The 19,021-nt window shown below is 34.8% G+C and overlaps 1 protein-coding gene and 1 long non-coding RNA gene across 2 annotated transcripts in view; one reads left to right on the top strand and one right to left on the bottom strand.

Moving 5' to 3' along the window:
- Positions 1 to 19,021, bottom strand: part of LOC115212116 — a 798,722-nt gene that overhangs the window by 296,655 nt on the left and 483,046 nt on the right. The gene's annotated exons all lie outside the window — the stretch shown is intronic.
- LOC118763637 lies at positions 1,921 to 18,988 on the top strand. The gene is made up of 3 exons (XR_004999401.1): positions 1,921 to 1,994; positions 8,743 to 8,748; positions 18,978 to 18,988. It is a non-coding gene; the product is annotated as an uncharacterized LOC118763637 (long non-coding RNA).

Here is a 19,021-nt window from a genome sequence, read left to right on the forward strand (position 1 = left end):
CTTTCACTCCAACCTCTGTGCTTGCAGCTCTTACCTCAGGATTTGAGCTAGCCATTGTGGCTTTTTGCTAAAGATTGATGGAAGCAACAGAGAATAATCTTTATCATCATTGTCAACATCAATATCATCATTATTAATTTAATTTGTATGAAGGCAAGAAAGAAGATCTGAGATTCAAACTGCATAGGCAAAGAAGCAGATGGCATCAAGCAGTAACAGTAACTAACCTAGATTGTACTGATGACCTGGCATTACTCACAAAGAGGACAGATTAGGCACTGGAGGTGCTGAGCAGATTAGAGTGGGAATCGGGGAAGGTAGGATTGTACTGTAATGCAAACAAAACAGAGCTGCAAGTATTCAACCATGAAATGCTTGGGTCAGTGAAAGGGAGAGACGGTAAGTCACTGAAGGTAGTTGAAAATTTCAAATACCTTGGTGCATGGGCACAAATTACTGAAAAAGACATCGTAGCAAGGAAAGCTCCTGCCTGGAACACATGCCATAAATTGAGAAAGGTATGGAGTTCAAAGTTAGCAAGGAAATTGAAAGTGAGTTTGTTTCTGGCAACAGTGGAGTCTGTTCTTCTATATGGGGCTAAAACATGGATGCTCACTAAAGCAGTGAAGATCCAGTTGGACGGTTGTTATACAAGGATTCTTAGAATGGTACTCAATTTCTCCTGGAAGAGTCATACAACAAACGCCAACTTATACCAGGGACTATCAAAAGTAATATTGAAGGTACAGCATAGAAGGATGAGGCTAGCTGGACATTACATCAGACACATTGATGAAATTGCTAACAAGCTAGTGCTCAGGAAACCAATAGAAGGAAGAACCAAGAGAGGAAGGAGGAAAACGACCTATATCTACAACTTACAGGAGGATACTGGTATGGAAGGGGTACAGGAGCTAAGGACCATTATGGAAGACGAGATGAATAGGGAAAATGTGTGGAAATACTCTTGGAGCATCCTATGGGATGACCTAGATGAAATGAGATAAATACTGTGGGATTGGTGTTTGTTTAGTTTGTGAGTGACTTGTATAACCAGGGAGTGTGTATATGTGTAGAGATGGAGATGTGTATGTGATTTGTATTTGTACTTACAGCATTCTTTACTAAAACCAAGGGGATCTTTTCCATCTCAGTCACAGATTTTTAATTAATTTTTTAACTAAACAGTTTGAAACTTCGAATACTGGTAGAATTTCTCACGTAGAACATGGTTTACTCTGAACATTTTTGACAAAATTTCATATTTTAGAAGTTATTTCATGCTAAAGTTGTCATATTTTGGTAATTTCAACCAATCAATTATGTGTATTCGGTTCAAGAAAGCTACTGCTGTTTATGATAGTAATTGAAGAGGAACAACTTCCGGGTCATCTCTACTAAATGTCATCATTCTGTTCAAAGAATCAACACCAAGAAGGAAGAAATATTTACATATATTTATTTGTTTACCTGACATCGGTGTTTTATACACACATAAAGCATGCCAGTGTTTAAAAGACCTATTGAGCAATGAGTTTGCAGCAAGTTTTTTTGTTGTTGACGTATATGTAGTTTCAAAATGCCTTCTAAAATATGAAATTTTGTCCAAAACATTCAGAGTAAACCTTGTTCTACATGAGAAATTCTACCAGTATCCTAAGTTTCAAACTGCTTAGTTAAAAAAAAATTGATTGAAAAATCTGTGATTGAGATGGAATAAATCCAACCAAGGGAGACCCTAGATCTTTGAACAAAAGCCAGTGACCCTTAACCACCACAAAAACTGATGACCTCGTACGTACCATTGTAATAACTATTCACGCTCAACAGCCATCTTACACAATGATTGAAATCTGTGCATACAGGGAAGCTCAAGTACACCTTTGAACAACAAACCTTACACAAATTCTGAATGAATATTGATGCTCAGTCATCTCAATTACTGTTACATACTGTGCACAAAGCTTTTTCCATTGAAAAATTCAAATGCAGAGGTTTTTTATTGCTGATTTTCCAGTTTGAGTCATTTGGAGTAGAAGAAGTTTTCGATGTTCAAATATTACCGACTACCCTCCACTATTTTGGGCTTCCAAGCAAACGTGACAGATAGTTGAACTAACAGGAAAATTTTAGACATATTGGTCTATTTTAGTTTATAAAAATTATATTGTGCAATGAATATTAGTTTGTATGCTGAAAAGGATATCTTATAAATTCCCAATCCTGACCAAAAATATTAATCAATTTCAGAACTGTACCAAAGGAACTTGGGCAACAGCAGTGAACACCCAACAAGTGGAGATTGTCCAGATGCTAAACCAATTATGAAACACAAGAGAGCTGGTAACACCAGAAATGATAAAGTTTGCAACACAGCTCCATGCTTCTCAGATATTTTTCTTTGGAAAATTGTACAAATGTGAATCAATTTAAATGTAATAAATCTTCTTATACACCCTCAGTGTATTTACAACCTTTTTATTCCCGTCATATGTGTGTGTGTGTGTGTGTATGTGTGTGTGTGTGTGTGTGTGTGTGTGTGTGTGTGTGTGTGTGTGTGTGTGTGTGTGTGTGTGTATTATTTATGTGCTCATATACAAATACATTATATACAAATATTAATAATTACAACATTCCATTTAACACCTTACAATGGTAAACATTCTGGTTTTTCTGTTTAACCTGAGCTTGAAACTGAAAAGCTGTTAGAAGAAACAAATAACACCATATTGTACATCCATATAGAATGTAACCAACTACTAAATGCCATCAAGCTCATTATCTTCCCTCTAATGCTATCTTCAACAGGGCTATAGAGTACTGCAGCAAGAATCTATGAAGCAAGCAATCTAAAGAAAGAATAAAATATATACCAGCACCATCTAACAATGATGCAAAACTCACAGTGAAAAGACCTTATGACATGGTATAATCCACTATATAACATTGCAGAATAAATCGTGGTTTTCTTTTTTTACATTTTCCTTCCTAAACAGAGAAAAATTTACCAAATGGTCATATATCCCAAAGGTTGTTCAGAAATATCAACACTAAAGTGAGCTACAGGTGTACAAAAACATGTCTAATATTCTCAAGAACAACAATGCAAAGTTATTACAAGCTGAAGGTAAAGAGAAGGGAGCAGGCTTGCAGTTGACAAAATATACATACATTGGTAAAGAACACATTTATATTTTGGTTATGTATCTTACACTAGAAATTAGAACTCAATGAAGCAAATGCTTTAGTAAATTTAAGCAAATTACAGAAATGACCTCATATATTTTGAGCTCTATTAAGTCATAAGCAACCAGTGATACAGTATAACAAAAAACAAATCTTTCCAAAACTGTTTAAGTTGAGTAATTGCATTATTGTGTTAGATATGATTTTTAAAATGTACATATATTTCACATAAAAATTTTGAACAAAACTGCTGTTTGTGCTTTACAGAAACAAAAAGTAAAAACTTACATTTTATGAGCATATCTAGTTTCTTTGAATAACTAACAATTCCACTTTTATCCAGTAAATATGCAACACACTGTAATTCCTTAAACCTCTTATGAAGAGTTAATGTCAATTTTGATGATAAAATGATCAGCTTTCCTGATTTGCTTGAATTGTTTGAAATATTCATTGTAGCATTTTCTTGTGCTCCATTTTCCCTTGTAATCAGCCAGAAAACTGAAAATCTAGGTTTGGCATCTTTAATAAGGCATTCATAACTTTTGTTCTGATTTTCCACAGGAACTGTGTCTGAAATAGCCTTGATTGTGACTGATTTTGGTAAAACTGAAATAGAAGAATTGACCAAAATTATATAAATAAATGAATGAATGTTTGCATTTTAGTCTGTATGTATCTATGTGTCTTTGTATATATGTATATCTGTTACATGCTTCCTTACATAAATATGTGTTGAAAAAATAACCATTAATTTACATCTATTTTTGCCGGACTGAGGTGACAGCAATTTTATGTTGTTTATAAATTTTTTAGTTAGATGAAAAATACAGCAGTATTATCTTCATTGAAATTAATAATCAGAAGGCATTGTACTGATTGAGCTAACTTAACAAAATATCATATATATATGGACCAACTGGAAAGTAATGTACATAGAGTTTGCTACTCCTGTGCTTTCTCTTCAGATATGCAGATGATATCCTCAGGCTCACCACTGCTATTAGAGAGACTGACTATGTATCTTGCGCAATAAATGATATTGACAACTATGTAGACATCGAAATTAAACATTTTATTGATATTGCAACTCAGTTTCTACAAGAAAACTGCCCACAAGGTCTATCATACATTACAGGTCTATCATACATTAGCAACAAGGGCCAAGGCTACAAAATATACATTGATATTACAGATGAATAATAGATGTAGCAAGTAGAAAATAGAACCACTAATATAAATCTAGAAGACATTTGCCCAGGTTGCTGGGCAGTGAAACTGAATCTGAAATTCTATGTTTGGGAAGCAAAATTCTTAACCAAGCAGCCACACCTGCACCTATGTTGTCTTATGAGGGATACTGTGGTTATTTTGTAGAAATTCTCAGTTGTCATCTTTGCCACAAGTATCTAAATCTTTTTCTCTACGGTCATATGCATCAGTTAACCTTTCTCTAGACCTATTCCCAATTATGGAATCTTTTTACCCCATATCTTCCTTCTCCCAGTTCATTTCTGTGTCTTTGTGTGTAGTACATTCTCCACTAGGAAAGTTTTGGTGTGTACAATAACCCTTTTGTCTGATTTACAGGAGGCACAAAGAATAACAGCTCCATCCAGCTTGCTACTTAATTGAAAACACTATAGAGAGAAAATCCAAACACGCTGAAATATGATGCTCCAGCATGGCCCTAGCATTTGGCTGAAACCAGTAAAATATTAAAGATAAAAGATATATGTATATGTATAATATAAAATGCATGCATATGTAGGTGTGTATATTTTGTGCATATAAATGTATTGGTTTCTATGTGCACATGTTTGTATATTTATTTATAAGTGTATGTAAATATGCTATAAAATGCATAAGTGGTATACATATTTTGTGTACATAAATGTGTAATATATAAAACATGCCTATATATCTATCACTCTTTTATCTATAAATTTTAACCGTACTAGTTTCTATCATTAAACAAACATTACAGTATACCATATATTCATTTATTAAGTACAATTTATCATCATCAATGATAAATAAATAAATATATATATATATATAGGGTTCAAGAAGTCTTTGGACAGATTCCTTCAAGAAATCCCGGATAAACCCCCTACACCCAGATATGTCTCTGTAAACAATAACTCTCTACTTGAGTGGGCCATAGTGCCCAAATTCTGACTTGAAAGACTTCACCAGGTGGTGCTATTAAGTTAGACATGGCCTGGGCCAATAATGGCCGAAACCTATCAAAGTATCAAAGTATATATATATATATATATATATATATATATATATATAGAATAGGTCTAGAGAAATATTAACTGATGCATATGACCATAGAGAGAAAGATTTAAATACTTGTGGCAAAGAAAATGATGGATATGTATAGTGATTAACTGAATGCTATTAATATTGTTTCAAAAAAACGTTATAGGATATAACGTCAGAGGTAGCCTATAGAAAGAGGAGGGATAAAGTAAAGGAAAACTAAATAAATGAGAAGTATATGACTATATATATATTAAATAAAACCATATAGACTAGGAAAAATATATATCTAGTGAATGTGAAGTATAAGAAGAAAATTAATGTTTAAATTATATATAATGATAGAAATCACTTATATGAACTAAAGGTGTGTTTCTGCCAACGTTTACATCGGTATGCACGCTCTATAACCGTCATTGCAAGGGGATTTTTAGAAAAAAGAATAAAAAATAATTCAGAATTACAGAGAAGACAGAATTCCTTGCCTTTGTCATAAGGTATCGAAATTGAGAGAATCAACCTATCTAAATTAAATTGTTTATTGCGATCTTTTAGATCCCAAATTAATTTACTAAGCCCTGTAACTGTTACGTTTATTCCTATCCCTAAATGTAGAGTAATGATTACAAATTCTTTAGAAGGACTCTAGACAAGCTCAAGTTAAGAATTAAGGTTGAAGTAAGGCCAGGTAACCCTATCAGATCCCTAATCGGTAGAACCTATCCTTTTAGCAGAACCCCCGTACTGATATGAACTGCATTGTATGTAGATTGAGCCCATAAACAAACTGAAAAGCTTGGAATGTAGTCTATAGTATAAGCTGTACAGAGGAACGGTGCAGAAACAAGACAACAGTATACGTAGGGGAGACAGCACAGAGCATAAGATAGCAGGTAAATGAGCATTGAAGGGAACTTAAGGAAAAGAAGAGCTCATCGGTTCTGTACCAGCACACTGAGTAGGAACAATGGGGCTCACTCAACAACATAGAAGTTAAAATCTTGTCCACACATAGAACAGAAGCAATATTTAGACAAATTACGGAAGCTACACACATAATAAAATATAAACTTAGCCTAAATAGAAAACTAGAATGGAACACTAACATACACTCTCACACATCACAACCTTTGACAGAATAAACTGATAATAATATGAAACTAATACAATACACAGATAAACAAATGGAATTTAATAATTATATACATAAACCGAATAAAATAAATTAAATTAATACAAAAAAAGAAAGAAATGAAAATGCAAGTAGATAAAAGGAAATGAATAAAGTAAATGAAAGTAAATTAAACAAACATGATTAAACAGGGGATATTGATAATGCAGATACCATACACATTCCTACACACACATTTACTAAACATAGACTCACACAAGGATATACGCATATCCAAATAAAGACACATAGGACTACGAAATGACCGGTCGTTAGTAAGGAGAGATGAAAAAGAAAGAAGAAAGCAAAGGGCCACTGATGAGGTCACAGAAATGTGACAAAAGAACTCTGGCCAAAATACAATTACTATAAAATAAAGCTGAAGCAAGTGAACACCAAATATATAGTGCATGTGTTTTCATTGGCTAAATTGGCAACAGGGTCATCCCCAAATACAACAACCTTAGAGGTAGAAGGTAGTTTCTGTAACCTAAGTGATCTAATTAGCAGTGGAGAAGGGTACTCTTAAAGTGTAGTAGTTAGAATAAGAACTGGCTACAGAAAGTTTAGAGAGCTATTTCTTTGTTGGTTAGAAAGGGCCTCTTGCTCAGAGTGAATGGCAGATTTATGATGCTTGTTTAGGAATAGCTATACCACATGGCTATGAATGCAGAGGTCATGTAAAGGCTAGACAGAAATGAAGCTACTATATTCTGGTGGATGTACAATGTCAGTGTGATGTAGTGTGTAAGAGAGGAGACTGCACTGGCATGGTCATGTTAGTGCATATTTATGAGAAGAGCAGCATAAAGAAGTACCAATTGCTATATGTGGATGGAACCTGTGGAACAAATTGGTACAAAGGGGCCTTAAGACATTGAGCCTTACAGAGGATTTGCTGTGCTTGATAAGATCTGTTCATGTAGGTAAAATTGAGGCCCCAAAGAAATGTTTATACCTACACCCCTGCTCAGAATCTGTCTCTGACAAATATCTTCCCAATAACTCATCTTCCTAACACCCATTCCCTTCACTCAAGTTCACCTCTCATTGCATTCCCTTCCCGTTTATCTCCCACTCTCCTATCAAATCTCATGAATTTCCTTGCACACAATCTACTTCTGATGAATATATTCCTTCTCAACAACATATCTTCTTCACATTCCCTCCCTCTACTTGCATTCATTTTTCTTTTGCACTCTCATGAACTTACCCACCCACTCACCTTATCCAGTCCTCCTACTACCTACCTGTAACTTGAGGGTACCCCACAACACATATTCTTCACCATCTTTTCTCTCTCTTCTATCCGATGATGATGTATATTTATGTATATTTATTGATGTGTATAAGTGTGTGCAACTTAGTGTTTGTTTCTTACCACTTTACAACCATTGTAGATATGTTTACTTTCCAGTCACTTAGCAGTTTGGTAAAAAGAGACCAATAAAAATAAGAGACTCAAAATACTGGGGTCCACATACTCGACTAAACCCTGCAAGTAATGCCCTAGTATGGTCACAGTCTAATGACTGAAATAAATAAAGGAATAATAGAATAAAATCACACAACTGTGCAAAAAATAATTACTTACCAAATACTGTAATACTATACTTGCTTGTATGGAAACCGCCTTTGCAAATAATGTCCATGTTGTCTTCAGCTAAACTAATGCTGGTTATACTCAATGTACAGCTTGAATGTTGGCAACTAGTTTCTTGGCGTTTACCAAAATATTTAACAATATTTTGGTTCAATGATCCAACGTATTTAGCAATAACTGTTCCATTTCCAGTATACCAAATTACTGTAGTACCAGTACCTATTGTTTTACATTTCAATGTGAATTTTTTATCCTTTATGGCATTTGGTGTTTCAGAACTTGGGTAAAGATTCCTATTATCATCTAAAAGATAAATTATTACAAAATAAATCAAGTATTATACACCAAATGATGGAATATTTTAAGTATAATAAAACGAGTCTGTTTGTTTCTATTCCATTCCAGCTGAAAATATGAAATAAGTATTATGTGTAACAAAAATTTTTCTTTTATTCTGCAGAAGAATATAAAGCTAAATCTACTGAAGCACATTAGAAGATATTTTAAGGAGGAATGGGTTAAGTAGAATGATTGTGAGCAAGAATCATAGTTAAATATATGGCAAGTAAGTTTGTCAAATGATACCACAATTATATATATATATATATATATATATATAATATATATATATATATTATATATATATATATATATATAATGATAAATCTCAGAGCGAGTTTAAAACAGTAGCGGTAACACATCGTGATGCATATTGCCATTTGAATATGGCTAACCCATAAGGGTGGATGCTACTGTAGTTTGTAACCCCAGGAAGATATCTCCTCCAGCTGGCTATAGACACACTATCTGTGTCCTCTCAGTATTTGTGAAGGGGAGTCATCGTCCCCGTCTTCAACACATGATACACACGTACCCGAGTTTCAAGGTGTTTACCTTTCATCAGCGTGTGACAATCATGGTTGTCGATGAGAAGTCAGATCCCTTCACAAATACATATACTTTTTCCAGTGTCGATTTGACACTGATATTGAAAAAGTGAAATCAAACAATGATAAATCTCAGAGCGAGTTATAAGGGATGCTGGAGATATGTCATTTTTGCCATTGCTCCCTTAATATAATTATATACATATGTATATTATTATTAATTTAGTATATATTTATATATATATATATATATCAATAATACAGTGATTGTTTCTTATCAGGAACAAAATGTTTAATAGGACTGCTATAGAAGTGCTCAATTGAAAGAGACAAATATATCAAACTAAGGTTATAGAACAAACAAATGCAAGGTCATCCACAAACATTTCATAATTCGAACATTTAATCATAGAATATACATATAAACATCCCGCAAGATGGAACATAATTCATCTGTATAAGCATATAAGAAAGTGCAAGAAAAAAGTTCATCATGGTTTAGAGTTAATACTTTAGCGATTCAGAGAAATATATTTTTTTTAAAAACATTACAACACCTAGAAAGTAAAAATATATAGGTATATAAAAATATATAAAAATATATAGGAAGCATGTAAAAAATATATAATATATATCATGTAAATAAAATAAAAGTTCATCGTTTAGAAATCTTATAAAATTACTATTCAAGTAAGAGAAGCCTTATAGTTAAAAAAGAGGAAACCATATTTACTTAATCCCTATGGCCATTTCAGAGGTGTATTATTATGTTTAAAGCACTAGGGTGCATCAAGATAATACCTCCTTCCTCAGGGGAAAAAAATATAGAGAGACAGACATCATCGCGTACCAGGCTAACACAATATTGTGTGCTTTCCTATTGAAGCATGCATGCTTGGATAAGCCCAAAAGAAGGAATTAAAGCAGTAAAAAAATTTTCTTTTAAAGCAGTAGAGAAATAAGGCGGTAAAAAAAAAAATTTTAATTTTTTAAAATTTAAAAAAATATATATATATATACACTGGACCTGGAGGGACTGCAATCCCAGAGGCACAATCAGTGCAAGACCTGGGTATTTACATGAGTGATGATGCAGCCTTTCATGTGCATGTCACTAAATTGGCAATGAAATGTAGGTGGCTGACCAGATGGATTCTTAGAACCTTCAGAACAAGAGATCAGGAGACCATGATGGTCCTCTGGAGGACACTTGTCCTAAGCCACTTTGACTATTGCTCTCAGCTATGGTCACCATCCAGTGTCAAGTTAATCACAGAACTTGAGGCGATCCAACGAAGCTACATGAAGAAGATAGCTTCTGTGCAGCATATAAGCTATTGGGAAAGACTCAAGAGATTGAGACTCTATTCCTTAGAGCGTAGGCGAGAAAAGATATGCCATAGTATACATCTGGAAGATCCTAGAAGGACTTGTCCCAAACTTGGCATCGAGAGTACACAAATGCCAGAACTGGGCGCCACTGCGTGGTGCCAAGGACTCCAAATTTGCCATCAAGATGTAGGACAAGATACTGTGATAGCCTGGCTTCTGAGGCCCACAGCTCTTCAATATCCTCCCGAAGAAGAAGAACCTAAGACCTGCATGGGGTGGATGCAGATGTCTTTAAAATGAAACTGGATCTCTTCTTGTCAGGTATCCCTGATGGACCAACTTCACAGCAGGAGGTGCAGATGAGGGCAGCTGCATCGAACTCTCTCATGCACCAAATGGCAATTGCTAAAAAGCATTTGTGAAGTAAAATCATGTAGCAACACCAAATGGTGGTGCCCCAGCATGGCCACAGCTAGTGAGCTGAAACTAGATAAATAAAAAAAATAAATATATATATATAATAAAGCAGTAAAAAAAGTAGTTAAGAAAAAAGTAAATAAATAAATAAAAAAATAAAAAATGGGTGTATTAAATTAAATTAAGTTCAATTAAATTAAATCGAATTAAATTAAATTGAACCTCCATGGTTTCAAATCCTGTAAAAGCTAAATTATTTATTTTCTACAACTTATTTTATTCCTATAGACTTTTAAGAATGTAGAAGAAAATTTATGGATGCAAAAGGGAATCACGTCCGTAAATTTATTCAGAATGTGCAGTCCATAACACCTAAGGATGGTAAGGGATTCCTTTATGCATAGCTTACACTTGTTAATATTTCCCTTGAAATTTGGGGTTTTAGAAATAATGGACCATTCTAGATAATAATTCTTATTATTTTTCTTCAAGTTGTGTATATGGGATGCAAGTGTAGTTGAGTTACAGTATTTGTCGCTAGCAAAAGAGCTCATATGTGATCTATATCTCGCCTTAAAGTCTATCGTGCTACCTATATAAAATTTATTTAGCTTATCCTCGTCCTTGACTACACATTTATATATAACGTTGGTAACTAGACAGGAACCATCTAAAGGACATCTGATACCCAGATTTTCATGGGGGAGTAAGATGAGCAGCCATCCTTCAAGACATCTTTTATCTTGCCATAGATTTCCACTGCTCTATTACATTTCAAAAAGAGGAAATTCATGATGGCCTGTGCTTCAACTTTATCGAAAATCTGGTATTAAGTAAAGACTTGAACAGGCCTTAAGATGTTTACACAAACACAAGACTTTAAAAAAAATTAATGAAGGTTCTGGATAACCAATGCCCTCCACACAATTGAATATGAAAGGACAGATAAAAGGACATATACTAAACCCACACAATTCATGGTCCTCTGTAACAAACCTAGCATATACTTTATCAAATGTATACTACAAAACATAAACAACACAGTCAAGAAAATGAATATATGAACAACTAAAGACTTTACACTACAAGCACTACACTTGAATTCCAAGCTGCCATAAACAAGGAGCTCTGTGAGAACACTAACATCAACCTAGACCTAATTAGACTAAGCCTTGACTTTAGACAGCAACTGATGTGAATTTGAGGTCAAAACAACACCCCATTTCTCCTGAACCCTTACTTACAATAACTAACTCCACTCAGTTCTCTTCAAACTAGCCAAATGGATGAGCCCTGAAGAAACCATATGAAAATCATGCCAATTCGCATCTGCAACTGCCCATAATCTGTGCAGTGAAACACGTATATGTCATAAAGACCACAATAATATGCAGTATGAAATTGTAAAATAAGAGGAAATAAATTTTGAGGATGCACAAGTCTCCATGTCCTATATCATTATAATTATTGCTTGAAAAACTAGAAGTAGTTGATAGCTTCCATTACTTAAGTGACCAAGTCAGTAGTGGGGGTGGGTGCACTGAAAGTGTAGTTGCAAGAATAAGAATAGCCTGGGCAAAGTTCAGAGAGCTCTTACCTCTGCTGGTGATAAAGGGCCTCTCGCTCAGAGTAAAAGGTAGAAAGTATGACGCATGTGTACGAATAGCCATGCTACATGGCACTGAAACATGGGCCGTGACTGCTGAGGACATACATAAGCTTGCAAGGAATGAAGCTAGTATGCTCCACTGGATTTATAATGTCAGTGTGCATATTTGACAGAGTGTAAGTACCTTGAGAGAATAGTTGGACATAAGAAGCATCAGATGTGGTGTGCAAGAGAGACGACTGTGCTGGTATGGTCATGTGGCGAGAATGGATGAGGATAGCTGAGTGAAAAAGTGCCACACTCTAGTGGTGGAGGGAACTTGTGGAAGAGGTAGACCCAGGAAGACCTGGGATGAGGTGGTGAAGCACGACCTTCGAACATTAGGCTTCACCAAGGCAATGACTAGTGACCAAGACCTTTGGAACTATACTGTGCTTGAGAAGACCTGGCAAACCAAGTGAGACCATAACATGTGGCCTATGCCAGGGGTGTAACCACCCCACTTATGCATACCTTTCCTTTATTGGAAACTAAACTCTGCTTGTAAAGACCTGTTGATGCAAGTGAAATCGAAATCAAATTCGATGACGGGCATCTGTGCTAGTTGAGCGCTAAGAGCACCATCCAAGCATGACCGTTGCCAGAGCAGCTGACTAACTTCCATGCCAGTGGCGCATAAAAAGCACCATTTGAGCGTGATCGTTACCAGCATAGCCTTACTGACACTTGTGCTAATGGTATGTGAAAAAATATTCAAGCAAGTTTGTTGCCAGTGCCGCTGGACTGGCTCCTGTGCAGGTGGCACGTAAGACACCATTTGAGCATGGCCGTTGCCAGTACTGCCTGACTGGCCCTCGTGCTGGTGACATGTAAAAGCATCCACTACACTCTCAGAGTGATTGGCATTAGGAAGGGCATCTAGCTGTTGAAACTGCCAGATCAGATTGGAGCCTGGTGCACCCATCTGGTTCGCCAGTCCTCTGTCAAATCGTCCAACCCATACCAGCATGGAAAGCGGACGTTAAACGATGATGATGATGATATACACATGTATGTATGTATATATATATGTGTGCGTGTGTGTTTGTGTGTGTATATATATATATATATGTATATATATATTATTTGTATATGTGTGTGTGCACACACGTGTTTGTGTGTGTGTATATGTGTGTATATATATATGTATATATATATATATAAAACTAATATATATAATTATATATATATTATATATATAGATTCAGATGAATATGGTACTTAAGTTGAGGCACCAGAATGAAGTACAGTATTATCCATACAATTTCAAAATAAGGTAATTAAAATCAAAATCAGCAACAAGGATATCCAGAGGTAATGTAGTAAGATCGTTTCATGCAACTCCATTTAATTGAGCAATGCAATCATTACATCAATTTAAAATGCAAAGCAATCCTCAGCTGCACAAAGACATAGAATTTAATTAAATTAGAACAGATGGATACATTAATATAATTATGACCAAAATCTCCAAACAGTTAAGAAAATAGACAAAGAACATGCTGTCTCACACTCCAGCATAGAAGTTACAGCATATAGAAACTTCTATGCTGGAGTGTGAGACAGCATGTTCTTTGTCTATCTTCTTAACTTCTTGGTGATTTTAGGTATGGATGATGACCATCTGACTGGTTCCCATACTGGTGGCACGTAAAAAGCACTATCCGAACGTGATGAATGCCAGGCCTGCCTGACTGGCTCCTGTGCTGATGACATGTAAAAAACACCCACTACACTCTCGGAGTGGTTGGCATTAGGGAGAGCATCAAGCTGTAGAAACATTGCCAGATCAAATTGGAGCCTGGTGCAGCCACTAGCTCTCCAGACCTCAGTCAAACCGTCCAAATCATGCAAGCATGGAAAACGGACATTAAATGATGATGATGATGATGAATAAATTCTTTTATTTTTTTATTTGTTTCAGTCATTTGACTACGGCCATGCTGGAGCACTAAATTTTTTTTTATTTTATCAGTGGCCAGCATATAAAAGGTATTAAGGTGAAATCATATATATAATTATAATTAAGAGCATAGAAAATAATTCTAGCTTATATGCTGAAAATAGATGCTAAATTGTTTCACCTCTTTAAAAATCACAAAGTTACACACATGTTGACGTTGAGAGAGCTTATAGGCTAGAAATTTTCAGCATATAGGCTAGAAATTTTTCTATGCCCTTAATTATGTGTTCAGTCTCCATGTCAGTTTTGACATAGTTTCTATATCTGCACATATATATATATCATAGCTGCACCCTTGTTACATGAGAAAAACTATTTCCAAGAAAACTTACTGAAATGCTTCATTATTGTTGCCATGTGATACCCTTATATGACTTTTAAGCCCAGTCAAGCTTTTACACATTTTATTACCTACTAGACAATTGTGCTGGCTGGCAGGAGAAACAGGTGCCACCATATGCACTCTCTTAACATGTCTTTTTAGACGTCCAACTATGTATGTATGTATGTATGTATGTATGTATGTATGTATGTATGTATGTATGTATGTATGTATGTGAGATAACAGTTTCACTTTAATAGTTTCAGTATTAATAGTGAAACTATTGAAGTGAAAGTATCTGACATTATATTAGAGAGATGTTATTGTTTCACTTTTGACATGTATTACTGAAATAGTGGAAGAAATAAGAGATTGTTCTGGGCTCGTATTAGGCAAGAAGTTGAAAATTGTTTTTGGTCCATGACACTACTTGGACCCTAAGTAAAATATGTGTAAAATTTGAATGAAATTGGTTGTGTAGTTCTCGAGTTTTAGGGATTCACACAGATAGACATGCCTCCTCATCTTTATATATATAGAAGATATAGATAAATAGACAGACAGATAGATATATAGATAGACACATACATACATACATACATACATACATACATACATACATACATGCATGCATGCATACATACATTCATACATACATACATACAACACATGCATACACATACATACATACATACATACATACATACATACATACATACATACATACATACATACAATACATACATACATACATACATACATACATACATACATACATACATACATACATACATAACATTTCTGAGCCTTTTAGAATAATTAATAATTTTGTGAATTTCATCAAACCAAGAACAATTCATGGATCACATACTAGCAACTAAATCTCTCTTCTGCAAATCAAACAAATAATCTCAGCCATAATATTGCTATTTCAATATTACTGGAATGATATAAGAAGGAAATTTATAGATATTAAAATATTATTGACAATATTTGTTGGTTACAACTATCAGATTTTATGACTTGACTGAAACCCAAAGTTAGTGTTTAGAGAAATATATTTTGTTCATGGTCAGGAAAATATGAAAATACGATTACTATATGGTACTTACTATATAGTGGTATTGCCTGAAATTTTATCTCTTTGTCAGTGCCCTGACAAGTTAATGTTAAATCACTATTTGAAAGAAGAGTGACGTTTAAAATGTTGGCTTTTTCAGAAAGCACATTTGCTTCAAATTCATTATTTTTGATAGGTGACCAGCCAGGACCACTCATTTTCTGTGTTCTGATTTGCCAGTATTCAACTTTTTGCTGTGCAAGACATTCAAGAGCTGTTGGTTGCTTTTTCCTGACAAATTTTACCATGTCAATTTCTTTGAGAGAAACTGAAGGAAAAGAAAATATAAGTCACATATATATACATATACATACATACACATACATACATACATACATACATACATACATACATACATACATACATACATACATACATACATACATACATACATACATTTATATATAAATACAAACATATTGTTTAATAGCTACCTTGTTATTGGGTTGTCCGGAAAGTTTGTGCCGATTTTTAAAGGAAAGAAAAAGGTCAATAAATACTTGCCATTACATTTTTAATCAACCAAATATGAACCATTTTGTTGCACAATGCATCTCCATCTTTCCTTTAACTTGAAAATACCCTCTTCCCAAAATTGAGGTGGTTTCATGGCAAAGAATTCATCATGGTATCTTTTTATGTCATCCAAGGAATTGAAATTTTTACCATTAAGACTATTCTGCAGAGACCTGAATAAGTGGAAATCCAAAGGAACAATATCTGGTGAATATGCAGCAATTTTTGTCTTGTTTCCAAAGAAATGTGCAGTCTTGCATTATCATGTTGGAAAACAACACCCTTCCTGTTGGCCAATTCTGGATGTTTCTCTTGTATTGCTGCTTTAACTCATCCAGTTGTGTGCAGTATTTCTCAGAATTAATTGTCTGGTTACTTGGGAGAAGCTCATAGCACAGAGTTCCTTTCCAAACCCACCAGACACAAAGCAAGACATTTTTAGGGTGAAGACCCACTTTTGGGGTGGCTAAGGGTGGCACATGTCGCTTACTCCAGGATTGCTTTCTCTGAACATTTCAGTAGATAATCCATTTCTCATCACCTGTCACAATTTGTTTTAAAAAAAAGGCACATTTTCATTCCATTTATAAAGTGAATCACAGATGGAAATGCAATCCAAAATGTTCTTCTCACTCAACTCATGTAGTACCCAAACATCATAGTGATTTGTGTACCCAAGCATTACCAGGTGCTCATGAATGACAGATTTTGATAGGTTGAGGCTTTCTGCTAATTCTCAGGTTGTGCAATGTGGGTTATTCTCAATTAATGACTTGATTTGGTCATCATCTGTAGTGGATGGCCTGCCTGATTGCTCTTTATCAATAAGGCTACAATCTCCAGCTCAGAACCTTGTGAACCACTTCCGTACAGTTCTTTCAGATAAAGAAACATCATCGTAAATTGCGCATATTTCTTTGGTTGCTTGTGAGGATTTTCCCTTTATGGAAAAAGAAAAGCATCAAGTGCCGAAAATGAACTGTCTTATCTTCCATTTTAAAGGGTTACAGAATTAACACAGGTTATAGGATCATAAACCTTCTTCCATGAAAAGATAGCTTAAACTGTGCTCTAAATGGAGGTATAGTCAAATCCTATTTTAAGGACTCAACCATGTTCTAAAATAAGTTGAAAGGTAAGCTACTATAAATCGGCAAGAACTTTCCAGACAACCCTATATTTAAAATGTGTAAGTTTTCTAATGGAAAGACAACAATTTAAAATAAATGAAAACTATGAGGATTAATGGAAAAATTCCTTTTAATATATAATTTAAAATTGAATGTGATTAGTCTTATAGAGGATATTTCAAAGAGAATGAAATGTGAGAGCTAAGTAGGAGTGACATCAATATATATCATAGATGATGCCTAAGACATCACCTTGCTGTCAATGACTCACATATTATATCTTCTAATCAGGAGGAATAATAGTTGTAAAATAAATGTCTCAATGAGAAGCATTGAGACATTATGTCTGTCATTCTGTCTGCCATTATGTTCTAAATTCAAATTCCACCAAGGTCGACTTACCTTTCATCCTTTCGGAGTCGATAAATTAAGTACCACTTGAGTACTAGGGTCAATATGATTGACTGTCCCCCTCCCCACAAAGATCCAGGCCTTGTGCCTATAGTAGAAAGGATTATTGATATAGTTAGTCATAGCAATGATCTTTCATAGACTAATGACATCAAGAATTTGTCAGTCAACTTAATTTTCCTGAAAAATCTTTGTATAAGTGAGTTTTAATATATTTTTCACATTTTTTCAACATTTTGCTTCACTCTCACTCTTTAGAACTTCTATATTGAGCAGAATATATCACCATCATCGTTATCATCATCATCATCATCATCATCATCATTTTAACATTTACTTAGGTCAGAATTTTCTATGACTGGATGACCTCTCTGCCACAAACCCCCACTTGTTTCCAGGCAAGGCAATAATCTCCCTTGGACATGTCTATGCAGAGAACTGAAAATAAACAACACATATAAACGAGTATTTTCTTCTGATTGCACAATGTATTAAGAAGCCCAGTCATGCTTTATGCAGTAGACTATGCCATCAACAAAGCCACTGTAGCACTGCAGTTGAACTACTTCACAGGTTCTGCTTGCTCTATCTCATGGAGACCACCTTCTTGGACAGCAAGCTATGAAGACCTTCCTACTGCTTCCTTTTTGCTATTGTGTACATTTGTTTTTGCTGTACAGGACTCTTTTTCTCCTTGCATATATGTTTGTAAATATCCGATATTTTGCTTGACATTTTTTTTTTCCTATAATCAGATGTCTTGTGATTTCTAACTTTTCTTTGTAATTATTGCTGGTCCTGGACCATTCCTTGCATGCCCTTGTGATTATAATGTCCAAATTGCTATTGTTTTGTTTTTTAATGTGTGCTTAACACCCTACAATCCCTAGCTGCTTTGACTGACTTGCAGTCTGGGGGAAGGTATCTGTAGCAGTGCAGTCGAACTATTTCATTCCAGAATAGCAACACACTAGTGCTGCATTCCTCTGCTCTTTAAAAGCTAGCAGCAAAAGAATATGATGACTTCTGCCCAGCATGACTGGT

This window comes from Octopus sinensis, linkage group LG5 (genome assembly GCF_006345805.1).
Source record: "Octopus sinensis linkage group LG5, ASM634580v1, whole genome shotgun sequence".
NCBI classification, from domain to species: Eukaryota; Metazoa; Mollusca; class Cephalopoda; order Octopoda; family Octopodidae; genus Octopus; species Octopus sinensis.